Raw genomic sequence first — 19077 nt, 5'->3', positions numbered from 1 at the left:
CTATTTTGCTGTGTGTACCTTACAACAGCTTCATTTAGATGTGTGCCACATGTTGTCAGTGCTGTGTATGCTTTCATAAGTTGCACTTACCCATTGCCTGCACATGCATGACATTTGGTTCTGGTATTGCTTGTCCCCGACATGCTTCAGTTCCCAGGTCCAGTGCACATGGAGTTTGTCACACATGTGAAAAATGCACTGTGTGCAGTGCCCCAGTCTTTCAGGGTTCCCCATGATAAAGGCATAGCTATCGTGTAAAGAGTTTTTTCCATTTTGCCCTTAGAATGGTTCTCACACTGATTCTATGTAATCCCATTTGACTGACATGGCCTTTTCAAGTAGGTGATGTGCGAGAGTCCAATACAGAGTTGTAGCAGAAAAGGTGTGTTTGGCTTTACTGACACACCCATACAGATGTTACTTTGACATCAAAACACGATCTGGGTTGTGTGTAATGTAAGTGTGTCACATTCAATACTGCATCTTGGTTAGAGTTGGAGTTGAAAAGGCCTCATAGTAGTTGTAATCACTTCAATCTCACTTTAGCAACACTTGACAAATGGTAATCTGCATGATGAGCGAACTTCAGTAGTGACATGGCAGACAAGTGAGAAGGGGAAAAAGGAGTATAGCATCTTGTTTAGAGTTGGAGTGACAAGGCCTCATGGTAATTGTAGTCACTTCATTCTCACCTTAGCAACACTTTACAATGGTAAGCTGCATAACTAGTTAAGGTCAGTAGTGACATGTCAGACAAGTGAGAAAGGGCAAAAGAAGGTTGTCACATACATTTATGGGTGTGATATTGTTGAGGGGTGCTGTTGTGGAACACAAAATAATGCATACATCACTATCACTATATATATAATTTGCAAACAAATGTCCATTAGGGTACAGTGTGCCTATACAGTACCAATGTTTTGGCCTAGGAGGGCTTTCTACAGATGTGTTTTTATGAGTGTTATGAAACAATCCTAAACAGGGTCCCTGTATACATGCAAATTACTTAGGGACAACTCCTGTGCCTGGTCCATGGCAGGGCATCGCTTTGCAGAGGAGTCTATGGCAACAAGTAGTTGTATGACTTAACACTGATGTCATCCACAACGGACTAGGATTTGAACGTTGTCGAGCAGGTAGAGCAGCAGTAGGACAAGTCTGATGGGCCTCATGATGGTAGAAGACAAGTAGAGGTAAGCTTTGCCTTTTTTCCCTCCCTTTCAGCTATCTCAGATGTGGCGGTTGGACCACCATGGTCACGCCTGTAATGCTACTCGTAATTGGGAGGGCGGTCTCACTGGCATTCCGAGCCTCCCACAGCCTCATAGGTCCACACTGCAGCCACTGTGGTTGGAGTTGGCTGGCAATGCCAGCGGTCAGCAGCGTTTTTCACAAACCCTATCTACCCAACTCACAATACGGTGGTCGGACCAACGAGCTTGCAGAGGTTGGACCACGACTGCCTGTATGGCAGTCCTCAGACCATCCAACTCATAATAAGGCCCTAATGTCATTACCATTTTTATGCTGGGAAAATCCAATCAGTGATGCCGAGTTATGCTGCCCACGTTACTGCTAGGCAATGAGGTATCAAACACTATTTTCAATGAGACATCAGCAGCAATTTCTAATAATAAAAACAGTGGCCACTGGATTCAAGCTAAACTGGCTGATGATGGATGATTAGCCAGAAACCGGTCCCAGGATGCTTGTTTCCAGTCCAGGGAAGACATGGCTTGGCAGTTCAGGCTGCACTGTTGCCATGAGGCACAGGGTCAGACTGATTTGCATATGGCCATGTCTGAACTGGGGTGGCAGAGTGAGCTAAAGAATGATGATGGATTAAACCCAGATCAGTTGACTGGGGAAGAGTGCTTGCAATGTTCAACACTCCATCCATCATCCCCTTTGGTTTTGCTTTGTATGCCCTAAGTTGGCAGGGTATGCTCAGACGTGGGCCCCTTGCTCACTTTGCCACTGGATTCAACCTAGCCTGGCTGATGACGGCTGTTTAGCCAGAAACTGGTCCCAAGATGCTTTTTTACGGTCCAGGGAAGACATGGTTTCGCAGTTCGGGCTGGACTGTTCCCATGAGGCACAGGGTCAGACTGATTTGCATATGGCCATTGTGGCTCTGAGGAGTTGTTTCAAATTGAAATGAAAGTAATGAAAGAGCGATTCCTGGAGAGAGGGTATTCTACCAAGATAGTAAACCTAGCTTGTTCCAAAGTTTCAAAGGTTCAGAGATTATCCACATTATCTAAAAAACCTGTTGTGGAAAATGAAGAAGAGCCCTTAAGGTTTATTACCTCCTATTGTAACCAATCTTGGGAACTGCGTAAATGTCTAAGAAAATATTGGCATATTTTAAACACTGATGCTACTCTGAAGAAACATGTAGGAGGACACCCAAAGATTACTTACAGAAAGTGTGAGGCTCTGTCAAACATGTTGTGTAGTAATGTAATACCAGATGACACAATTTCCAATCCAATACAAGGTTTTTATCCCTGTCAATCGTGTAAAGCTTGTAAAAATAGCATGAAGTGCAAAGAAATGCTTTTATCGGCTGACCATAAACCTTTCACAATAACGAAACACATGACTTGTAAATCTGATTTTTGTATTCATGCTTTGAGTTGCCCATGTCCACTGGTGTATATAGGGAGCACTATAAACCCAGTTAAGAAAAGGATATTGGAGCATACTAGAGCAATAGCAAATGAGGATAAACAGTATCCCATAGCAAGGCACTTTAACCGCATGCGTGCGGGCGGAATTCCGCCCGTACGCTGGGATTTACTCATTCCCATGTTTCATGACGAGCTGGGCTCGTCATGAGCGTGCGCGGAGGCTACCTCATGACGAGCCCAGCTCGTCATGAGCGTCGAAGGGGTTAAGGAAATGCATGGAAATAACATAAGTCTCTTAAAATACTGTGCTTTGGATAGAATTCCAAAATCTTTCATCACACCTAACTATATTGTTACTTTAACCTTTGGGTTTTTCAGTGAATGTGTGCAGTTGTTTTTTTTACATAAAGTAATATTTTATCACAATGCGTAAAGCCAATCCTCTGCTGAGTACGCCCTTTTACCGTGCTTGGGAGGTTGGCCGCAGGGCCTGTACTGCAGCCAGGCTCTGGGGCAACCCCCCCCACAAGCAGCCAACCCAATACTACACACAGCCTTCGGCTGTAAACAGCAGGGGATTGGCAACAGAGCCCGGTCTGTGGCCAGGCCTTGTGGCCGACCACATGGAGGCAGTCAACATCCCTGCAGGCAGCCAACCTCAATCTGTGCACTGCCTTTCGCCTTGCACAGGAGGTTCCTGCATCCAACACTCCCCAGGCAGCCATCTAGAGGCAGCCACTTCCATGCTGCACATGGTCTTTGCTTGTGCATGGCATGGGGTTAGCCGCAGGGCCTGTGCAGCCTGGCCCGGGATCCAACTCCCCAAAGGCATCCAACCCATGCTATACACAGACAGCCGTTGGCCATGTGAAGAGTGTGATTGATCACAGGCCTTGACCGGTCACCAGGCCCTGTGTCCAAACCTCCAGCAGCCTGCCTACCCCAACCGCGCACAGCACCTCCTGTGCGCAGCGTAGGGTTGACATTCAAGTTCTGGGACACCGTCTCCTGGGGCCAAAACACATATATATGATAAATGGACGGGGCATGCAGGCCCCTCTCCAACCCATAGGTGGTCCTGTAGTCCTCATCCCTGGCACCAATACAGTGGAGTAAGGCATGCTGTCCCCCCCAGCAAAATGTTTCTGATGTTGCTGGCAGCCTATCAGAGCACTTGCTCTCGCGGGAGTCTGACTCCCATGGGAGCAAATTGATCCAAAGGAAAAAAGTTTCCAGGGACAATCAGAAAGCAGGGGCAGAGAAAAAAATGAGGGGGCCCCAAAATGCAAAGTCCACATGCCTTTTCCATAGACTTCTTTAACCACTTCGACGCTCAGCTCGTCATGAGTTGCGCCGCTCGCACGCTGATGACGAGCTGAGCTCGTCATGTAACGCGGCTTTTTTCAAAACGCAGCGCGCAGCGGGAAAACCGCTAGCGCGCATGCGGTTAAGAAGCACTACTGCAATAAACTACTTAAGGGAATTCCACCAAATTTGGCAGGAAGCTAGATCTTGTTCCATAGATTTGGCTCTTTGTTATTTGATGTAAATCTGTTTAGTAGTTTTTGAAAAATTAAGGTTAGAATATATTTGTATATCTGGACAGTTGGGTTCAAGAGACACTCCCAATAGTCCCTCAATCCCAATTTTAAACTATGGAGCTTTCTGATAGACTATGGGAGCACGGCTCTAATTGACTACCAGGAACATGAAAAAAAATGTTTCTGGCAGCCAACACAGGACTTAGGGACTTAGTCCCCTGCCCACATGTTTCAAATTAAACATAATAAAAGGAGGCAGGGTCGTAATACTGTGCCCTATAATCCCTGTGAAGAGACCCAGAGGGACCTGCATGAGCCGCAAGAAAAAAATAGAATTTTTTGCTGTGATCCAGCATACTCTAGGGAGATTGCAGAAAAACAAAAATGTTTGGGGAGGGGGCTTTAGTATGGCCCCCTCCCTGAACCCATTGTGAGCCCCATGGTCCCCATCCATCATGACCAGGTACATTAAATTAGGGGCTCCCATCCCCAGTGCTGAAATGAGTAGGCCCAGGGACCCCATCCCCATGTGCCAACCTTTTTTCAAAAGGGGAGGGGGCCATGTGACTCCCCATTCCAAAGACTCAATAATCCTCAAAGATTGCATCTGTGGAGTCAAAAACAACACAAAATGGGAGGGGGGACCATACTGCACCCTTCCCTGAGCCTTAAAAGTTCCAGAGGACCTCATCCTCCGGGGCTGTAAAATACCTTTGAAGGGAATAGGGCCTCATGACCCCTCTTCCTGAGACATTGGAGGCCCCGAGACCGCTTTCCACCGGGCCACCTCAATGCTTAAATAGTCTGACAGACAGAAGCAAACAGACATTGCTCCCACCTGGAGGGTGCATGCAGAGAGAAGGAGCATGCAAACAGAGCTGCTCCCTATGTGCGGGAGCAATGCCAACTTCTACAATATGTATGCCCTCCCTATTATAAAAGAATATGGCCCCAGGGATGGGGACCCCAGGGCCTCTTAAGGCTTGGGGAGGAGGGCCATCTAATCCAGTCCCCTGTAGTTAAAATATGGCCCTGGGAGATGAGGTCCCTGGGGCCTCCTAAAGCTTGGGGAGGGGAGCCACGTGCCTTCTTCCCCTATAATTAAAGTATGGCCCCAGAGATGGAATTTACATGGGCAATTTGGGCTGGGGTAGGGGAGCCAAACCCCCTCCTCTAATGCTAATGTATTTGGCACTGGGAGATGGATTGTCCTGGCCTCTTCAGGCTCTGGGAGAGGTCAATGGCCACCCACCAAGCATAGGGAAAGGCTGTGCAGTGCATGGGTCAGCACTACGTATGGTGATAAAATGTTATTTTACGTAAAAATAGAATTAAATTAACAAGGTTTAAAGTGATGATATAGTTATGTATGATGAAAAGATCTGATTTTGTTTAGATTTGAAATATCATATAATATACCCAAACACAAAAGAGCTCCTTCTGATCTCCAGGTCCATTGGTAAGTGGGGCACTGTGCTGGCAGAGTGCGTCGGGCTGATTTATTTTTCACCAAAGCAAAATAAGGAGCAAGCTCAGGGGAAATATGCAGGGTAGTTGGAAATTTATTTCAGTTATGTGTTTTAACTGCGAACAGTCTTGATCACACAAATGATATTATATAATATTTCAAATCTAAACAAAATCAGATCTTTTTATCATATATATATGACATCTGACCCCCATCCACGCAGGGGAGGGGACAGAGATAAGATGCTGCGTCAACTCGAGTCTAAAATGATACTTGAACTGGATACTAAGGTACCGAATGGACTTAACACCACAGAAGATCTATATCATTTTTTATAGGGGTGACTTACCTAATTTTCATGAATAGTATAAATTTTTTGCACCCTAGCCCTCATCCACTGAATTGGAATATTATCATCTGTTGAGGCCGCTTCTACATTGTTACATCTGTTTTCCTTGCCCAAAGGTTATTTCCTTTGCTATCTATTTTATATTTTCCGTTATTCACCCTTATTTTTCATTTGACCTATCGAAAATGTAGATAGGAATTGATTTACCAGTCTACATAATCAGTTTTCACTCCTTAGTATAGGTGTTAGGGGCACATATAGTTACATGGATATCTTTACTAGACGTAGGCTCCATATCTGAGATCAGAGGGGTTGCCATCACTAATAGATGTCCCCGAAGCGTCATCACTAGCATAATAGAGGGCTTGCCATCCATTTCAGATGTCCCCGCAGGATTGTAAATAATATATATGGTTTTTATAGTACAGTATTCACCAGCATCTTTTGCACATAATGTTATGTTTACATTGCGTAGGATTGCACATCAATATATGACAAGCTTTTAGTATAACAATTCATTTTGTATGTCATCTATGTGTCGGACCTAGCCAACGTCATTCGAGCACATGGGATGAGCCTTACTTCCTATGCTGACGACACCCAGTTGGTCCTTGCTATCAAAAATGATGGACACAAAATAGCCGAGGATCTCAAACTGGGCATGTTGGCAATTGGGGATTGGATGGCCTCCAATTGCCTAAAATTAAATTCCGATAAAACGGAAGTAATGATCTTCGGCCACTTGACCCCGGTATGGTCATCTTGTTGGTGGCCTTCCTCTTTAGGCCCTCCCCCTGAGCCTGCCAGTAAGGTGAGGAACCTGGGAGTTATTTTCGACGATCACCTTAATTTTCTACCACACGCCAACCAAATTACCTCCTCCGCCTTTCATAAATTGAGACTCATCAAGAAAATCCTCCCCTTCCTTCCTGAAACAGCAGGTAAAACATTGGTAACGTCTCTGGTATTGTCCACCTTAGACTATTGCAATGCCTTGTTCACAAATGCACAAGGAAGAGTCATAAACAAAATGCAAATTATTCAAAACTCAGCTGCCAGGCTTTTGGGCAGAATCCCCAAACATCTTTCTGTGTCAGAAACCATCCGAGAATTGCATTGGTTACCTATCAGAAATAGGATAAAATTTAAAACCCTTTGCATAGTGTATAAAGCCCTGCACAATTCAGGACCGGCCTTTCTCATTCAAAATCTGACTCCTTACCGTCCACACAGAACATTACGCTCTTGTAGTTCAAATGATCTTGTGGTTCCACGTACCAAATCTGTCTCGTGGGGTGACAGAAGATTCCTGGTGTCTGCCCCTAGGTTATGGAATACTCTTCCGCACTCGATAAAAATAAGTCCTTCACTCTGGTCTTTTCGCAAACAACTTAAGACCTGGCTTTTTGATCATTAAACTCCTATTTCCCCTCTCTGGTTAAATGTTGCAGATATCTTAGCGCCGAGACGCCTACGGGCCATTGTTCGTGCTCTACAAATATTATTAATAAATAAATAAATAAATAAAATGTTTTTAAGTATTTATATTATACTTTTTAACTAAATTGTCTATATGCACTGAATATGATGTTTACAAACTTCGATTATTCCCATCAGATGATTATTGATAGTATAATACTGTGTTAACCATATTTAAGCATTTATGCAGAAACATTCTTGCTATTTTATAATGAATTTATTCAGTTATCAACTCGCATTCGTGTGACATGAATATTGAATTTGGCTATTACCCATCTTTGTTCTCTGATGTGCCATAGAAACGTAGTAGTATTTTCTCCATGTTTGTTATAATCACATGGTGTGCACTAGCACTTTAAAAATTCAGGCATGATGGGTAAACATTTGACTGTGATCAAGGGCATCCGCCCGAAACGCGTCAGTTCGCTTTGCTGCTGAGTTTGCCTTATTAAAATCTTATTTGCCTCATACCGGATTCGTTTGGTCGTCTGTTCCATCCTGGGGACCTGGGGCTGGAGTCTGGCTACTGTTGTGCTTATATATATATATATATATATATTCACTGAAAAAACCATAGGTTATACACCATATATAGTTAGGAATTAGCATTTAAAAAACCTTATTTTACTCACACAAAACCAATGAAATTCCATATATAGTTAGTTGTACTAACTATATATCGCGCACCCGCAATCCACTGCTGATCATGTCACATATTACATCATTCATGACATGATCAGTGACATCACTGATGACATCACTGATGACATCTCAAATGACATCACTGATGACATCACTGATGACATCTCAAATGACATCACTGATGACATCACTGATGACATCTCATTTGACATTACTGATCACATCACTGATTACATCATTCATGTGATAATATGATGAACTTCTTCAGACTCTATTATAACCTTAGATACACTCAGTGTAAACAGACACTCACAGACTGTCACTCATCCATGGAGTTACTTACACACCTAGTCAGTCATGCAAAGAATCAATCACACCTCCATTTTCACAACTATACAGTTATACACACCTTACTTATTCAAACATATACTAAAACATATTTACTCACTTATACAATCCTGGATACAAGTTCACAATGATCCATACAGCCACTCACACATTCACTGGCTCTTATGCACAGTTATTTATATATGTCAACTCTCACATGTACTGTATTTTACATATGTACTTACTTTGACATGTAGCACTGAGATATCCATTCACTCACCAATACACTCATGCACACAGTCAACCACCCATCCAGCTGTTTCCACATGCACTTTTGAACCCATACATCTATGCACAGAGTCATACACCTCCCAGCCACCCACACACACACTCAGTCTCCCATACAAATGCTTGGGCAACCAATCAATAACCCATATATTTACTCATATAGCTACTGATCAACACATGCAGCAGTTTACAGAAGAACAGACATAATGATGCACAAATTAAGACAGTTTAGTCACTAACCCATGCACTCAGTGAGACACATTTAACCAGTCACTCATACAGTTAGTCATGCACCTACTAAATCCTTCATCCAGACACTTATACATCCACTCATTCTTAAATATGTAAGACATATTTTAACTTTACAGAAAAATACAGTCACTGGATGTTGTCATCAGTGATGTCATCAGTGATGTCATTTGAGATGTCATCAGTGATGTCATCAGTGATGTCATTTGAGATGTCATCAGTGATGTCATCAGTGATGTCATTTGAGATGTCATCAGTGATGTCATCAGTGATGTCACTGACCATGTCATGAATGATGTAATATGTGACATGATCAGCAGTGGATTGCGGGTGCGCGATATATAGTTAGTACAACTAACTATATATGGAATTTCATTGGTTTTGTGTGAGTAAAATAAGGTTTTTTAAATGCTAATTCCTAACTATATATGGTGTATAACCTATGGTTTTTTCAGTGAATTTTCAAGGTTTTGTAAATGCTAATTCCTAACTATATATGGTCTATAACCTATGGTTTTTTCAGTGAATTTCATTGGTTTTTTAAAAGCTAATATCTATAGCTGTAAAATGTATTCTTCTTTAAATCCAAAAATATATTTTATATGTTTATTAATAATTTTTTTTAAATATTTTTTTTTGTTTCGCTCCCGGTCCGCGAACCGGAAAGCTTTCCGTTATCTCAAATTGATGCCGCGACCCGGTCCGCGAACCGGTAAGAAATCAACATAGTGACGGTATCGCGTTGCCGCGTAATGCGTCTTGTGACGTACCGCGTTAGCGCACCCGGAAGTGCCCCGGGGCGCGGACCGAGGCGCGAAACGCAGCTCCCCGGAAGCGATCCGCGGCGCGTCGCGAAAGCGCGACATATCGCGTTGCCGCGTAATGCGTCTTGTGACGTACCGCGTTAGCGCACCCGGAAGTGCCCCGGGGCGCGGACCGAGGCGCGAAGCGCAGCGACCCGGAAGCTAACCGGGGCGCGTTCCGCAGCGCGTAACATGAGCGTGAGAGGTCATGTGACTTGTTAATAAAACTTTTCATTGGTTCATTTCACTTTTGGTTTCATAATGATGTAAGGCTAGGTCAGGTGACCTAAAAATAACACTTTTCATTGGTTTAGAACTATTTTTTTCCCAAATGATGAAAGCCCCCACCTTTTTTCTCACTCTGACTTTCAACTTTGAGAAAGGAAGACCTGATCATTTGCTCTGATTAAAAAATGGCTTCAATAGTAGCTTCAGCTTCTGCACCCCCACCACCACCACCGCCATCTCCTCATAGGAAGAGAGGACCACCTGCACAGTTTATTGGAGACACAGAGGAGGAAGAGGAAGAACAAGACGGAGAGGAAGAAGAGGGACCACGATTTGTCAAAGAGTTACCCCGGGTATCTCATCGCAAAGTTAGCTTTATCTGGCAATTTTTTTCCATTCCACCAGGAGAGAAAAAAGTCAATGCACGCCATGCTACGTGCCTTATCTGCCAAGATAAGTTATCCCGGGGCACTAATAAAAAATACAGTTATGGAAATCACACGATGCACCGACATATGCAGAGGTGGCATCCAAACAACTATAGTCGTGCAGAGATGCGTGAACTACAACAGAACCCCCCAACTTCGGTGACAAGAACATCTACTGATATCTCTCTCACAGTTGGAGAGGCCAACGAAACAGTGCCAAATATTCAAAAAAAAATTGTCCATATGAAGCTGACATGCTTATATTGTGGCACTTTAATTTCATGCGCAAACATGAGTCTGAAATTAATTAATTTGGCTTTCGAGAAACACCGATGCTCCAAACGCAGCAAGTTTTAAATTTTTTTTTTGCTCCTGTTGAGCCTTTTTCAATGCCTCTTTCTGTTCTTTCCCTTTGAAAAAAAACAAAAAAAACAAATAAGTGTTCAAAAAATACAAAAAAAACAAATAATGTTCAAAAAAGAAAAAAAATATATAAAACAACAAAAATATTTAAAAAAAAGTTCTTTTCAGAACTACCTCTTGCTAGAATGTTTAGCACTCTGGCAAGCTCTATTTCTTTTGGTTCGCTTCCCGGTTAGCTTCCCGGTACGCGGACCGGGAGCTAACCCAAAAATGTTTTTTACAAAAAATTGAGTAAGTATAAGGAAAGTAAACAGAGAGTGATGTTAAAAGAAAGACAGCTATAGGGACTAAAGAAGAGATACTGTTTAATAGATCTATTTACCGAAGAAAAGACGGAAGAGGGTATAATTGTGAAAAACAAAATAGATAACGAAGTGAAAGAAAAAAAAAGAGAGTATAACATTAACAAAGAAGAGTTTCTTGGAGAATGTGAGTGAATGTTCAAAATAAGATTAAAACATGAAGAATAACAGAGAGAAAAAATAGAAAACAGAAAACAAAAAATAACAGAAAAAGATTAATTGAAACAGCAAAGAAATGTAAGTAACATAGAGCCATATCATCAACATATGCAATAAAAGTTTTGCAGCTTTTATTGGCAGAAATGTGTCGCTAAAGCTGCTTTTGCGGCAGAAAACTGCCGCTAAAACCACTTTTGCACCAGTTTTCTGCCAATAAAAAGAGCAATAATTTTATTGGCTGTGTTCATAATATGCCCCTTAGTGTGCTTCAACTACACAGAGAAAGCATTATGAACAAATAGTGATACAGTGATCAGTCAAAGACACTAAGAGTAATAGAGATGGAGTGAGTGAACAAGAGTGAGGAACTATGAGAAGAGAGGGACTGAGAAAAAGAGTGGAAGGAGTTGAGTAAGTAGGTAATAGAGAAAGGAATGAGGGAAGTAGCAAAGGCAGGAAACTGAGGGTTAAAGAAATGAAGCAGTGGAACTAATAGAAGTTAAATGTGATAGAAATGTAACGAAAAGAGTACAAAACATTTACCTTATAATTGTCGTTAAATTACTCACTTTTTGTTTTTATACTTTCAATCTGTGAAAGAGAGAACAAACATTTGAAAAATATTAAAACATGTATTTAAAAATTACAAAAGACAAGGGAAAAGATTGAAGGACAAACAGTTTTTCAACAACTTTGACACTTACAGAAGCTTCTGCTTCTCCAGGCCCCCTACACAGTCCTAAAGATATACATTTTAAACTAACAGTATCTTGATGCAGATGAAGTGAGGCCTATCTTAAAACATGGTGCATCTTTTGCATTGCTGTTGTCTCAGAAAAGTGTCGCAAGACACTAAAATTTTAAATGATTGCTTCAGGATGCCAATAAGATGTGTCCTATCCAGAGGTTTGTTTGAGGTGAGGCCTACTCAGGGTTGCAGATGAAATTTCGAGTTGTTGAAGAGAATAGAGGACATAATACATGTGAAGGTCTACCAATGAAGTGAGTCATGTCCACTGCACTCTTGAACAAAGTCCAAACCTCCTATGTTTCCCTGGACAGACCTAAACTTGATATGCTCAATGTGATTCATAATGATAGGAAACACAGGTGATGTAAATGAAATACGTGCAATTTATTTTGCTCATTTCACAATCACATCACTTGTGTTTCCTTTGCTTAGGTATCTCATTGTGCAGATGTAGTCCAGCATATGAAAGAATACGCAGAAGTGCAGCACTGCATGCAACAACTTTGACACTTACAGAAGCCTCACCTGCTCCATGCCTCCTACACAGTTCTACATATACATCATAAATGCAAACAGTACAGAATTAATTATACATGTTAAATGGTTTATTTTTGCTGTTCTCAGAATGTATCAAAATTCACTAAAAACAGTGACTTGAAGGTATTCATCATATAACAGCGGGGGAAAAAAAACACAATCAAAATGATTGTGTTTAAAAAACCCATACAACATAACAAATCAGAATTCAGAACTCCTTAAAGTTAACTTACTTTCCATGACGTCAAAGGATGTCCTATGAACAGCTTACACTCTGTTGTGCTGTTATTACTTTAAACCCGCCACTTTCTGAAAGAAAATCTCCATCGTTTTTAAAAACATGTTACATGCAATAAATGACTTCTTGCTCTCTACCACAAGTTTCCACAAGGCCAAATCTTGTCAGAGCCATTTATAACTCTTGGATTTCTTGTAAGCCAATCCCGTCATTTGGCATTTCTGCAACTTTCAGAATTAAAATGTTGAAGATCATTTTCACAATCCTGGAATAGTAATATCTTCCCCTTCTTGCTCAGTCATGTTCTACATTTCCTATGACACTGATACTGCTTACTATGAAGCAGACTTACACTACCTCTATGAGTACTACAATTATTTAATTCTCTACATCACTTTTAATCACAAAGCAATGTAAAACAGTAGACAGCATTGCAGACTTACATTCCCTCTACTCTATGTTTTGATTGGCTGCTTCAATTAGCTTATAAAAAGAAATAGTTTTTCTGAACTCATTCAAAGTGCACTTATTTCTCCATGACGTCCAGTCTTATGGTTAGAAGTTATGTCTCTGAACTACACTTATCCTCAAGGCCAAATTGTGTAGGAGCCATTAGAACTTCTTGAAATTCCACAGAGCACATCCCGAGATTATTTCCCTAAAATTTTGGTTTTAAAAACACCAGGTAAGAGTTTTTAAGGTCATACGGCAATTTTTTTTTGAAAATTAAAACAGAATCATTGCAGAATGACCAGCCATTTCTAGACTTTAAATAAGCTGTGTAATGTCCTGATGTTATTGAAGGGCCGTCATGATATATAATTGCTGCAGTTACAAAAGTCCTTCCTGATATTGACAACTGCGAAGCTACAAAATTTTTAATTAAAGTTGTCAATTTTGTTCCATCAGGCCTACATCGTTGGAACATTAAAATGACATACTGGCCATATGTTCGTATAAATAATGAGGACATCATTTCAGATTTACATTGGCTACACTCCATGTTGTGATCAGCTGCTTTTACTAGCTTATTAAAGGAGACTGATTTACTGTCTGGCAAAGTTAAATATATAAATCTTTCTGAGTCTACACTAGTAGTACTTGATACCATACAGTTCTCGCAGTCATGCTGCCATTGATAAGAAAGCCCAAACAGCTGATCTACATCTACACCTTCAGCATGCAATACATCAAGCATATACATTAAAAACTCCTGACAATCTTGCTGAATATTTTGAGAGAATTGTGTTTGGCCTGAACATCTGTCTAACAGATTTCGAATTTCAGACACACTTTCTATGTTTGTTCTATCAGTGCTACATTTCTCTAACACAGAATTTAACAAACTGCAAAATCTTTGATCAGAATTGACCACAATCTCTTCTTTTACATTTTCTAGAGAAAACAAAACATTAACCACTACATTAGCATAGCAGTTGACACCAGAACTGTTTTCAAATTGAAAACCAACAACATCTTCAACAGAATCCTTTTTGTTTCTGCTTGTAATTTTAGGTTCATCGACTTTTCGTCTTTTTGCTACAACCTCCCCAGTATTGGTCACATTTCTTCGTTTCCGGCCTACCACACGTTTCTCAAACAAAGGATACTGAGGCAAATGTGGCGCATACTCTCTTCTTAACCTATTGTATTCCTTAACACAATCTAGATCCGCACAAATGTTTGTGACATCACACTCAATCAAGTACAATCCCGATAAAGTTCTAACTCGTGACAATGCCACATATGCCATACCCTCCTTGAACACAGAACTGCCAATATTCACCAATGCACAGTCTACACTTAAACCTTGCGATTTATGGATTGTCACCGCATATGCCAAGCAAACAGGAAACTGCTTACGGCCAACATATAAGTCTTTTACAAGCAAAAATCTAGCAGAGCAACGACCAATTAGCTGTACTTCCTCAATGCCATCAAATTTAATTTTTAAAAATTCAATTCCATCTCTATTTCTGTATTTTACAAAATCAACAACATTACCCATTGATCCATTTACCAGACCTCTTTCAACATGTAAATTCCTTCTTAAAATTATACGGCAGTTCAAGCACACATTTAGAGTCTTTTCAAAACCTGCAGTTTTAGATATACTCTTCTCTAATGAATCCAATTTTGTTTTCAGATTCTCAGACAAAATAATTGTTGATCCCATATGCTCTACTCTGTCAATAGCTTCCAGTTTCACAATCTCTTGCTTTTCTAAATGCAACATTTTGTTGTTGAATTTTGCACATTCTGCAAGAGTTGGCATCAAACATATTCCAGATTTCTTATCAGTAATTTTCTGAAAAATATTCTCAGGCACAACATCTTGTTCTGGATATAAATTTGACAGTAATCGTGCATGTAAAGCTTCTTTCCCATGCTCGGTCACTTTTCCAATTCTAACATCTTGTAGAATAGTCTTGTAAACTTCATCCTTCGCCTGACGCATATTTTCATGCAGTTCAGCATAATTGAAGTTTAACCATATATTGACGTTGCCAATGCTGCCTAGGCACTTCCTGGTATCTTCATGCGTGAGCATTTTGAACACAGGTTGCCCTTTCACTGGTGTCAGCTGCAAAAGATCTCCGAAAACAATGATGTGTTTGCCACCAAATAACACATCATACTCTGTTTTGAGAACTTCTTGCATTCTCAAATGCACAAAGGCAAGCATGACATTGGAAACCATGCTTACTTCGTCAATGATAAGAAGTTTCATTTTCCTCAAGATTCTTGAAACTTCAAAACAAGCATCTCCAGATAGCTTGTGATATTGTAATTTGTTGTCATGCTCCACTGGCAGCATCAGTAAACGATGTAAAGTAATCCCTTTAATGTTATGTGCTGCCAGTCCAGTTGGAGCGGTGACAACACAAGACAGCGATGACTCTGTCCTTTCCTGCAAATAGCATGAAATTGCTTTAATGAGGAAACTTTTTCCAGTTCCCGCTTCTCCACTCACGTACAGTCGGACAGGCTTCAACGACGTACATGAGCACTCTTTCTTGTCATGACTTAATCCATGATCAATTTGCATGGTAACTTCGTCATATATTTTCCTCTACTCAACGTTGAGTTGTCTTTCCAACTCTTCTAAGTTAACCGCATCCTCCTGAGCATGTGCCATGGCTCTTTCCACTTCATTCATAGCAGTGGCAGCTTCATTTTCGATAACAGGTCCTCCTAGTGGATCCTGACTCAATGGGACAGAACTCTGACTGTCCTGAGAACTGTCTCTGGCAATCTCGGCTGCAATCGTTGCTTCCTGCTCAATTTCCGCATTCAACATTTCTACATATTTGGGAAAAGCAGGACATTCTATGGTCTCCTTGGCAGCATTGAAAGAGTCTTCGTAACAGAGGAAATCTCCAAGCAGTTCCTCTTCTGCACGCCAAGGCTTGAAAAGTTGCAAAAGTGCTAAATAGAAAAACTCCTTTTTTTCAGGAGATTCGCCAGTCAATTTCCGATGGTTTACCAAGTGGCATTTTCTTTGCTTGACCAGACATCCCTCACTTCCTATTACAGCATACACTCCTTTCTCAGTATCTTCTTTGATGTTCCTCTTGAATATGTAATTTTGAAGAACCTCATACAGACAAACATTGTCGAGGTGACTGCTTCTATTTGGATAATATGTATCCAACATGTTGGTCTTCAAAATGTCAGTACTGTTTGGCTCCTTTTCCGCCAAATACTCAATTTCCCGCACAGGTTTCAGAACTCGATTACGCGTTGCAGCAAGACCAAGACTCGCCCAAACGATACTCCTGGACTTGGCATAGAGACTTGCTGAAGACAACCGGTCAGAGCATTCGTACGCTCCGATTTCTCGATGCGACAACATCTTCAGACTGAAACTGTACAACTTCTTGCTGAGGCTCTTATCATGGGAAATGTCCTCCCACATATCCTTCAATTCTGTCTTCTCTTTTTTGGTGATGTAAGATGTCACATACCGAGCCACAGCCATACAGTTATCAGCCACAAACTGTATATCCATGTTAGCATTCCACATGGACAAAATCACCGGGTTGTAGTCGTTGATGTACTTGGACTCTTCGTTCCTCTTCAAATTGTATGTGTTTTTAGGTGATTTCTTCATCACATTATGTCGCAGCGAAGACATCAAACTGTTTACTCTTCCTTTAGAAATCACCTGTCGTGGAAAGCCGAAACGACATTTGGTGTAGAACTTGTCCTTGTTTCGGAATTTACGACGGCAGTACTTTCCACATCGATGGCTTTGGAAACGCAGAACTTTTTCTCTTAGGCTTTTCTTCTCCTTTGCGTTTGGAACAGCACACGTAGAATACTGTTGGATGAAACTCATCACTGAGTCTTCTGGATCCGTTCCAAATTTAGGTGCATCCTTGATCCACAGCAGCATATGTATATGAGGAGCACCTCTTGCTTGGTACTCCTTTCTCCAGAAGAAATCCAACACCTCTCCAAGAGGTGGATTCTTCTTATTCATGATGAAAGACATCATAGCTTCAAATCTATGATTGAAGTACCTACATACATTGACTGGATCCAAAGAGCACAGTTCTCCGGGTGTCTTGAATTCGATGTTATCTACGTTAGCATTTGCCTCTCGTAGAAATTCAAGTAAGTCTTCCCAGCCATACTCGGCACAGCTCAGAGTGAGGAACCATGTGGGAGTACCTAAGTTCCTCAGCATACATTTTAAATCACCATGACGACGGTACCAGTACTCATTAGTACCACGCTGACACGCCATGAGATTAATCAGGTGAGAATCCAAAATACTGTCTTGGACATTGACTTTATCCATAAAGTCACTTGCCGAGATGTTTTGCATGTGTATACCACTTTTCAAGATGTGGTTCACTGCATATGACAGTCCAGACAGATCGCTTTCAAACAGGAGATGAAACAAATAAGGAATGCATTGTCGAAACCTAGCATCTCCTGCATACAATCGCAAAGTCCGGTATTCAGAAGCAGGTATTTGATGAGGTCGCTCATCATATCTTCCTCCCTGACCTGTTGGAAAAAGCTGTGGGAAACACCGAGCTTCCAAACTTTCCTCCCAAACACTAATGGGACTCCCTTTGGCTTGTTTCATTTGAAACAACTCAATAGCATTCCCCATGACTTCCTTGGAATGCAAAGGATGAACACTATAATGTTCATATATTTCTTCACTAGTAGAGGGTTCTACTTTCTCAATTTGACCAGCACACAAATCGCTATCCTCTTCCTCACTTACTTCCTCTTCTGCAACATATACATTCTTATAGTATTTATTATTTTTTTTCAAATACAATGTTGCCTTTTTAACTTTCCTAACATCTACTAAATCTTGCCATATTTTCTTATTCTTTGTCGGAACCCCATTAACTAAGATAACCAGAGGTTCCTCTTCCACTTTTTCTACTCCAATTGTGTTAATGTTTTTCTTCAAATCTAGAGGCAAATAAACAACTCTTCCCTTTAATCCTCTCTGTAAATCTGATGGAGGCAATTTCCCTTTCTTTGGCTCCATTCTTACAATAGCCTGAAAGGGATGGATACTTTGAATCAAAATAGATTCATAAGTATTTAAATCCTTCAATTCAGAAGGAATCTCAATCAATTCCAGATTATTATGAACTGCTCTAGCAGGCATCTGGTTTTGATTTAATTTGTTACAACAATAAGTACACACACGTTGATCCAATCCCAAATCAAAACAATTTTCTACCATCAAGTATGTTGTGAAATCCTTCCATTCACTATTATTTTCCCTTTCACTTTTTGCATATAAATCCACTAACTCAGTCTGATTCTTATAATAAGTGCGTCGACAACACACACAAGTGAAATTTGGCCTCTCACTTGATTTGACCTGAAACGTCGCAATTTCCCTCTGGAAATTATCTGTACTGGAAACCTGTACACTATCTTCCACATTACCCGCTTCTTCTTGGTCAATTTCAACATTCTCCTCTTTACTTCCAAAGTAACAAAACTCAATTTCTTCACATATATTCTTCACATCTATTTCAGAACCATGCAAAAGAGCAGCGCATAATTGTTTAAGCATAATTGCTGGACTCTTAGCATAATACAACATTCTAACTAATTTCCTCACTTTATTATGATGCACTGCTAGCATCCTGGAATGATGAAAAACACTCTGGCATACTCTCCTGGAAAGACAAGCCAGTGAATGACCATGCAAACCTGTCACTTCTCTCACTCTGCAAGGATCTAA

Source organism: Lissotriton helveticus, chromosome 6, assembly GCF_964261635.1.
Source record: "Lissotriton helveticus chromosome 6, aLisHel1.1, whole genome shotgun sequence".
In the NCBI taxonomy this organism is placed as follows: domain Eukaryota; kingdom Metazoa; phylum Chordata; class Amphibia; order Caudata; family Salamandridae; genus Lissotriton; species Lissotriton helveticus.
The sequence above is the reverse complement of the archived record's forward strand: the minus strand, read 5'-3'. Positions refer to the sequence as shown.